This window comes from Entelurus aequoreus, linkage group LG01 (assembly GCF_033978785.1).
Source record: "Entelurus aequoreus isolate RoL-2023_Sb linkage group LG01, RoL_Eaeq_v1.1, whole genome shotgun sequence".
Classification (NCBI taxonomy): domain Eukaryota; kingdom Metazoa; phylum Chordata; class Actinopteri; order Syngnathiformes; family Syngnathidae; genus Entelurus; species Entelurus aequoreus.
In genome coordinates, this window is record NC_084731.1 from 41,514,131 (window position 1) to 41,523,395 (window position 9,265).

Genomic DNA, 9,265 nt, shown 5'->3' on the forward strand with positions numbered 1-9,265 from the left:
GAATTCTTTGATCCAGATTTGTTCCGATATTAACAAAATAATCATTGAAACGTTCAGCTATTTGGTTCATATTGTCATTTTTTGTATGTCCATCTAGAAAGTACTGGGGGTAATCTTTCTTAGCACCATTTTTAATGATGCTATTTAGGATGCCCCATGTTGCTCTCATGTTGTTTTTGTTCTTGTTTAATAATTGACTGTAGTATTCCTTCTTACATGTTCGTAGTATACCAATTAGCTTGTTTTTATATTTCTTATACTTATTTTCTGCCTCTATAGATCTTTGTGTTATAAATATTCGACACAATGTGTTTTTTTTGTGACAAGCATTTGTCAGTCCTTTTGTCATCCACGGTTGGTTGTTTTTCTTTTGCTTCTTACTACGTTCTTTCCATGGGCAATGTTTATCATAGAGTGTTAGAAAGGTGTTGACAAAATTCCCATATGCATCATCTACATCATCTTCATTATATACATTGTCCCAAATTTGTTTCCTCAGATCCTTCTTGAAGAAAATCATTCCTTCCTCTGTACATAGTCTTTGAAATGTCTTTTTGTCAATGTTCTTCTTCCTGTAGTTCCCATCATAAATAGTAAAGACTGGCAGATGGTCGCTGATATCGGTTGTTAACAGTCCACTTGTTATATTATTATCAAAGACATTAGTGAATATATTGTCAATAAGTGTAGCACTGTGACTTGCAATTCTGGTTGGCCTTGTGATTTGAGGATACAAACTCATACTATACATTGTATCTGTGAAATCATTAATGGACTTTTGCTTGTTGGGGTTCAAGAGATCAATATTGAAGTCTCCACATAAATAGAGTACTTTTTGACTGATTCTAGAGTGTTTGATTATCACATCACTCTAAATGTATAAAAAATAAAGTTCACAAACATAAAGAGGGATCCTAGTGGGCCAGGCCAATCTTTCCTTATCTCTAAACTAAAACTGGGGAAATGTGTAGAGTGTTCTGGGCTTCAGACATGATTTTATTTCAGAATTCCTTGAGAGAAAAAATGCCTGGTTAGGCTTTGGTATGTAAAAATAAAGTTAAAGTACGTATTTGGTTTACAGCTATGTTGTTATTATGCTGTTTGTTACTTATGTATGTTATGTTGCAGCTATTTAAAATAGTTTTGTCAATTTGTTCTGGCCTGAAATAAGTTGGCCCTTTGAAACATATATTTGTCTTTGTGTGTTGTATGTAGAGCACATTGCTTAGCAGAGTTCAGTGATGCAAATGCATGTCAAGTTGATCAACACATTGTATTATTCTCCAGTGCAATAACAGTACTGAAATGAAGGCTAAAAGGGCATTAATGGGAGCTTTAAAAAAAGAAGTAACTAAATAGTTACTTTTCACAGTAACGCATTACTTTTTGGTGTAAGTAACTGAGTTAGTAACTGAGTTACTTTTGAAATAAAGTAACTAGTAACTGTAACTAGTTACTGGTTTTCAGTAACTAACCCAACACTGGTTGTAGTTATATTGTAATGCCTGGCAGTGGAGAAGTAAAGACACAGTTGAAAAATACACTATCTGACGCTTTATTAACAAGAGGTAACAAACTGAGGGAGTGAAAATACATAACAAGAGCTGCTGTTTGCCAAAACACACAGAAACCCAAACTCTCACGCCACCTCGTTCACTCTGCCGCTCTCACACACGTTTCAACAAAACGACACTACCTCTAAAAGGCACACACATATCACAAATATTAAACTAATGTCTTGTGGCGTTTGTGTTTGTTATGACCTTTCTCGACCACCGTAGTTATCTGTCATTTTTGTTTTGATGAAGCCTCAGATGGAAAATAGACCTAAGTTTAACTTCCTTATTTTTAAATGTGCTACACTTTATATAAAGTCTGCTGTTCTTAAATCCAATGTTTTCCTTTTTTTTTAGTATCGATAAAATCGATCGATGCCCTTTTAAAACGATCTTCAATTGATACCTATCTTCCAGAAGACAAACTTGCTGAGCAGAGATCGATACACTTGTAATTTAGGAGTATAAATTGCGGAATATAAAACAATATATCGATCAATTGTTTCACCCCTAGTAATAAGGAAAACATTTAAATATTAATTGATATTCTTACACTGCCATCCTGTGTTTTTGTCAGATTACAGTAGCAATCAAAAATGTTATTTATTCAACGATCCTAAAATATTGGAGGTTTAACATTGGTATGACCAATACTGCCTATTCCGTCTTATGTGTCTGTGTCCGTGACGTAAACAATTTGACAGATAGTTAACATGAAGATCACAAGGAAAAGAAGGTAAAGAAAGAGTCCAGGCCTTTTATCTTTAAGAAGCTATAGTGGTTTTCACAGAGAATGCACAATCCCTTTCCTTTTGTCTAATTTTTCATTTCTTTCTTTGTTTCTCTTTTCCTTGTTTTTATTTCGTTTTCGTGTTTTTTTCTTTTTTGTAAAACTGTACAAAAAGACACAATATATGTCAAATAAACACTACTAACTAACTGCACTTCCATAAATGTTTGCTGCATAACATCTTTTCAGACATACAAACACGGCCCATACAATAGCATGTAAACAGTGCTCATAAACTTATGTAAATAGCCGTACATAGCCCATGTATCATTCAAAAGCTACTAGTGTTGTCCCGATACCAATATTTTGGTACTGGTACCAGTACAAAAAATATTTTGATACTTTGATACTTTTCTAAATAAAGGGGACCACAAAAAATTGCATTATTGGCTTTATTTTAACAAAAAATATATCTTACAGTACATTAAACATATGTTTCTTATTGCACGTTTGTCCTTAAATAATGTAATGAACACACAAGACAACTTGTCTTTTAGTAGTAAGTAAGCAAACTAAAGCTCCTAATTAGTCTACTGACATATGCAGTAACATATTGTGTCATTTATATTCTATTATTTTGTCAAAATTATTAAGGACAAGTGGTAGAAAATGTATTATTAATCTACTTGTTCATTTACTGTTAACATCTGCTTATTTTGTCTTTTAACATGTTCTATTTACACTTCTGTTAAAATGTAATAATCACTTATTCTTCTGTTGTTTGGATGTTGTTTGGATTAGTTTTGGATAATACCAGAAATTTGGGTATCAATCCCATACCAAGTCGTTACAGGATCAGACATTGGTCATATTCAAAGTCCTCATGTGTCCAGGGACATGTTTCCTGAGTTTATAAACATAATATATATTTTTTAAAAACGAAAGAAGATGTTGTGATGCCAAAAAATATCGACGTAAACATACTAATATCGACTCAATACACTCCCGCACATGATATCATTACAGTGGATGTTAGGTGTAGATCCACCAATGGCGTTTGATTACATTTTGACCAACTCTTCCGGGACGCTACGATATAAACAAACGCCATTGGTGGATCTACACCAAACATCCACTGTAATGATACCACGTACAATAGCGTATCTAGTCGATACTACTATAATTACATCAATGTTTTTTAACATCACAAAATCTTCTTTAGTTTTTTTATTTATTTATATCATGTTTATAAACTCAGGAAATCTGTCCCTGGACACATGAGGACTTTGAATTTGACCAATGTATGATCCTGTAATGACTTGGTATCGGATTGATACCCAAATTTGTGGTATCATCCAAAACTAATGTAAAGTATCAAACAACACAATAAGAAGTGATTATTACAGTTTAACAGAAGTGTTGATAGAACATGTTGAAACAGAAAATAAGCAGATATTAACAGTAAATGAACAAGTAGATTAAAGGCCTACTAAAATGAAATGTTCTTATTTAAACGGGGATAGCAGGTCCATTCTATGTGTCATACTTGATCATTTCGCGATATTGCCATATTTTTGCTGAAAAGATTTAGTAGAGAACATCGACGATAAAGTTTGCAACTTTTGGTCACTGATAAAAAAGCCTTGCCTGTACCGGAAGTAGCATGACGTCACAGGTTGTGGAGCGCCTCACATCTGCACATTGTTTACAATCATTCCCACCAGCAGCGAGAGCGATTCAGACCGAGAAAGCGACGATTACCCCATTAATTTGAGCGAGGATGAAAGATTTGTGGATGAGGAAAGTGAGAGTGAAGGATTAGAGTGCAGTGCAGGACGCCAGGATGTATCTTTTTTCGCTCTGACCGTAACTTAGGTACAAGGGCTCATTGGATTCCACACTTTCTCCTTTTTCTATTGTGGATCATGGATTTGTATTTTAAACCACCTCAGATACTATATCCTCTTGAAAATGAGAGTCGAGAACGCGAAATGGACATTCACAGTGACTTTTATCTCCACGACAATACATCGGCGAAACACTTTAGCTACAGAGCTAACGTGATAGCATCAAGCTTAACTGTGGATAGAAACAGAAGAAATAAGCCCCTGACTGGAAGGATAGACAGAAGATCAACAATACTACTATTACTTCTATTATCAGGAGACCTTGAACCAAACCCTGGACCTGTAACAACACGGTTAATGCTGTCCCGCCTGGCGAAGCCTAGCAATGCTGTTGCTAACGACGTCATTGAAGCTAACTTAGCTACGGGACCTCGACAGAGCTATGCTAAAAAAAATAGCTATCCACCTACGCCAGCCCTCATCTGCTCATCACCACCCGTGCTCACCTGCGTTCCAGCGATCGACGGCGCGCCGAAGGACTTCACCACGATCATCGGTGCGGTCGGCGGCTAGCGTCGAATAGCGCATCTGCTATCCGACTCAAAGTCCTCCTGTTTGTGTTGCTGTAGCCAGCTGCTAATACACCGATCCCACCTACAGCTTTCTTCTTTGCTGTCTCCATTGTTCATTAAACAAATTGCAAAAGATTCACCAACACAGATGTCCAGAATACTGTGGAATTTTGCGATGAAAACAGACACTGTTTGTATTGGGACACAATGGTGTCCCAATACTTCCGCACAATCCGTGACGTCATGCGCAAACGTCATCATACCGAGACGTTTTCAGCCGGATATTTTCCGGGAAATTTAAAATTGCACTTTATAAGTTAACTCTTATAAAGTTGCAACACATGCCATATTGGCATGTGTTGCAATGTTAAGATTTCATCATTGATATATAAACTATCAGACTGCGTGGTCGGTCGCAGTGGGTTTCAGTAGGCCTTTAATAATTCATTTTCCACAAATTGTCCTTAATAATTTTGACAAAATAATAGAATGATAAATGACACAATATGTTACTGCATACGTCAGCAGCTAAATTAGAAGCTTGTTTTTGTTTATTTACTACTAAAAGACAAGTTGTCATGTATGTTTACTATTTTATTTAGGACAAAATTGCAATAATAAACATTTAATGTACCGTAAGATTTTTTTGTTAAAATAAAGCCAATAATGCAATTTTTTGTGGTCCCATTTATTTAGAAAAGTACCAAATAGTACCGAAATACTTTTGGTACCAGTACCGGTACCAAAATATTGGTATCGGGACAACACTAATACACACACACTGAGCACCCACTGGCAGAAATATAGATCGGTGCCTATGATTGGACAGATACCCAAATTTTGTAATATCGCCCAAAACTCATGTAAAGTGTCCAAACAACCGAAGAGTAAGTGCTTATGAATTTAAACAGAAGTGTAGATAGAACCATGTTACAACAGAAATTAAACAGATATTAACAGTATATTAGCAAGTAGATTAATATTAGTTTTGAGAATGTAATGCAACTGGAAATGATGTAATAAGTAACTGAATATGTCAGAGACCAATTTAGGAGCTTTTATAACCCATTTTCATATGTTTCTATTATCATTTATATACCAAATAAAATATGGTGATATATATCGTTACCGCAAGAGGCTGCAATATATTTTGTGCCAAATATGTTAAGCCTTCTAACACAGGCCTCCCTTTTCAATTTCAATGCCTAGAACATTCCATTGCGAGGAGGTTAGCTGGCGAGGCCATGTGTTCAGGCAGAGCCTCTAGGAAACGACCGCATGTCAGAGCAACGTGTGTTATCAGTTGCTGTGGCAGTCCTGCAGGCTGACAGATAAGCGAGCGCTCAGCCTTGCACACACATGGCCGACCGGGCTGCTTTGCAGGTGTTTTGCTGCCATGGCAACATCCCAAACACGGCCACGCTTGGAGCCATGACTCGCTGCTTAGAGGGAGTTGCACCTTTGTTGCTGCGGGCCTCTTGACTATGTGCATCACATTTGTTTGTCTCGTTAGTAAGCTGCAAAGAGATTAACGATTAAAAAAACAATCAAGAAACAACTTCAATTTGAAGTTTGTCCAAACTAATGATGTGTTGTCAGAATGGTACAAACAACACTCCCTGCATTTCCATGCACTAAATCAGTCTGATTTCTTAAATAGTGTTACGGCGCATGCACGTACCATCATTTCCTCCGCAGCAAGCACAGCTAGAAGCACAGCTAGAAGCACAGCTAGAAGCACAGCTAGAAGCTCCGCCGAGAGCGCCTCCGGACACGCTCGTTCCGCTCAGACAGGACAATCTGGCAATCTACCATCAGCGCACCTGGATCTAATGAGGCTCGACAGCATAAAGACCAACGCAGCCGACGATCCAGTGCTGGAACGTAGTTCTCTGTCTGACAGTAAGCTTCGCGTCTCTGGCTCCTCTCCTGTGTTTGCTCTCCGTGTACCTCTTCCCCTTGTGCTCACTTGTCCTTGTCGTTTGCCTTGTTCCCGCAGTTTATCCTCCGTTGCCTTGGAAGTGAACTGTGCGCCTCACTTCCCTGGATCCCCCTCTGGACTCTGACTGCATCCTTCGATCCTCGACCCCCACTTTGGACACGGACCTTAGGACGCCTCTCTTCAACCTCACGGACCTCCCGCTTGGATCACGGACCTTCTTCTGCCCAGCCCCTTTGGACTCGTTTGCCTTTTCAACCAACACTCACAACAACCTCCTGGTAACATTACCTTGTTAATTCCTTTACATAGTCTTGCATGCACACACATAGTAGCATACATACTCCAACACCTCATCAAGCTCAATAAATTCCTGTCGAGCAATACTTCCTGTGCCGTGCCGTCCTCTTCCCCCGCCGTACGTAACAAAGAGGTTTTTTTTTTGTATTTTTACAAAGTGTTAGTTCAAGTGTCCATGCACACTCTCTAATGCAACTTTTGGTCATACGCAGTGTTCCTCCCGTACACTGGGGGGTGCTTATTTCCTTTTAGCGCAGTTTTTTCTTTTTTTTTTCGGGTGACCCATATGATGTTGCACTAGGCGCCTGTGGCCTCTGTTGTGATGTTTGCTGTAATATTGACACAGATCAGAAATTTTACGTTGCTAATGGCTATGCTGATGTTAAATAGCAAACAGCATCAAGAAATGATCTTGGATTGCACTATGAACATGACGATTTTACCAAGAAAGTATAGTAGCGGATGCAGGTCCGAAGTAAAGAAAGACTGCTGGCAGAGAGTTTTTTCAAAGGAATTTTTGGACCGAGAATCATGAAAACAAAGCTTTTGAATGTCTTGGAGTTCATTCATAAGGCGGCAAACGCTCTGTGGATTCATTGAACAAGTTTTAAATCCGAATAAAAATACATTTCGTGCCCCGACTGATACTTATATCTTGCCAGTTGTGCGGAATACAGAGTTATTGTTAATCAGTTTATAAATGCTGCGTAAAGAGGTTTGTGTAGGCTTTACTATTCTCCTTGTAATTTATAATACGTGCTTCATTCTCTTTCATATTTCGCTCGGGAGTCAGAGTTAAACCGGCATTCAGCATGTCCTTAGTTGCCTTATTAACTAAATCTGTGTTTATTTTTTTCTACCATCAATGCATTTGAAAATGTTCTGTTCTTTTAACTTGTGAAGCAAATAAACAGTCTCCTCTTTATTACAATTGTTGCTGTTTTGATTGAATGGTATCTGTATCAGGGTTAAATCCTGCACTTTGAGATTGGCACATGTGGTGCACACACACCCCCTCGAGAGATCTGGTTTCCAATCGCATAATCCAGGTGTATTAGTCCCACTTTTCAGAAACCGATCACTATCGGATTAGGATGTTTCCAAGGGCTGTAGGAAGCTCACTTAGAGCCGGACTAGTCGAGAAATCAGACTATTTTAGTGCATGGACACGTACTTATCACTCTACGGGTGTCCTGGTACAACTTTTTCATTTCTAATACACACCGATATTGAAGTAATGGCCCACGCCGATACCAATCCAAAACAATATCATCAGGAATCATACAACATTTTATTATTTTGTGATGTGTAATGTTGGAAAAGGTCTGATTAAGTGACATTCGTTAGAGAACAATGGTAGGTATGAAAAACACCTATTTACTATTAATTATGGATTTATGCTGTCTTGAAGTAAATTGGTAATTTGTCTAGCGACACCTGGTGGTCACAATAATTCATGAAGGTAAACTAATGATGCATTAAGTTAAAGGCCTACTGAAACCCACTACTACCGACCACGCAGTCTGATAGTTTATTTATCAATGATGAAACATGGCAACACATGCCAATACAGCCGGGTTAGATTAGTAAAGTGCAATTTTAAATTTCCCGCGAAATATTCTGCTGAAAACGTCTCGGTATGATGACGTTTGCGCGTGATGTCACGGATTGTTCGGACATATTGGGACACCATTGTGGCCAGCTATTAAGTCGTCTGTTTTCATTGCAAAATTCCACAGTATTCTGGACATCTGTGTTGGTGCAACAATGAAGACAGCAAAGAAGAAAGCTGTAGGTGGGATCGGTGTATTAGCGGCTGGCTACAGCAACACAACCAGGAGGACTTTGAGTTGGATAGCAGACGCGCTACCGTGAGTACAGCTTTGGCTTCCAAACATTTGATCGCTTGCCCGTACGTGCGTGCCGCTATGTGCATGTCATGTACGTAACTTTGGGGAAATATATGTGCTGTATGAACTTTGTGGAGGTGAACGTTACTTTGAGCTGTGGGATTGAGTGTGTTGTGCGGGTGTTTGAGTTGTATTGGTGGGTTATATGGACAGGAGGGGGGAGGTGTTTGTTAAGCGGATTAATTTGTGGCATATTAAATATAAGCCTGGTTGTGTTGTGGCTAATAGAGTATATATATGTCTTGTGTTTATTTACTGTTTTAGTCATTCCCAGCTGAATATCAGGTCCCACCCGCCTCTCACAGCATCTTCCCTATCTGAATCGCTTCTACTGCCCTCTAATCCTTCACTCTCACTTTCCTCATCCACAAATCTTTCATCCTCGCTCAAATTAATGGGGTAAACGTCGCT

The 9,265-nt window shown here is 38.5% G+C and overlaps 1 long non-coding RNA gene across 1 annotated transcript in view; it reads left to right on the top strand.

The window, feature by feature from the left end:
- The window catches only part of LOC133652285 (uncharacterized), a 44,423-nt gene extending 36,568 nt beyond the window's left edge, over positions 1-7,855 (top strand). Inside the window, exons 3-4 of the long non-coding RNA XR_009826559.1 lie at positions 6,366-6,607; positions 6,705-7,855. This is a non-coding gene — a long non-coding RNA (uncharacterized LOC133652285). The remainder of the gene's footprint in view (positions 1-6,365; positions 6,608-6,704) is intronic.
- The last annotated feature ends 1,410 nt before the right edge of the window (positions 7,856-9,265 follow it).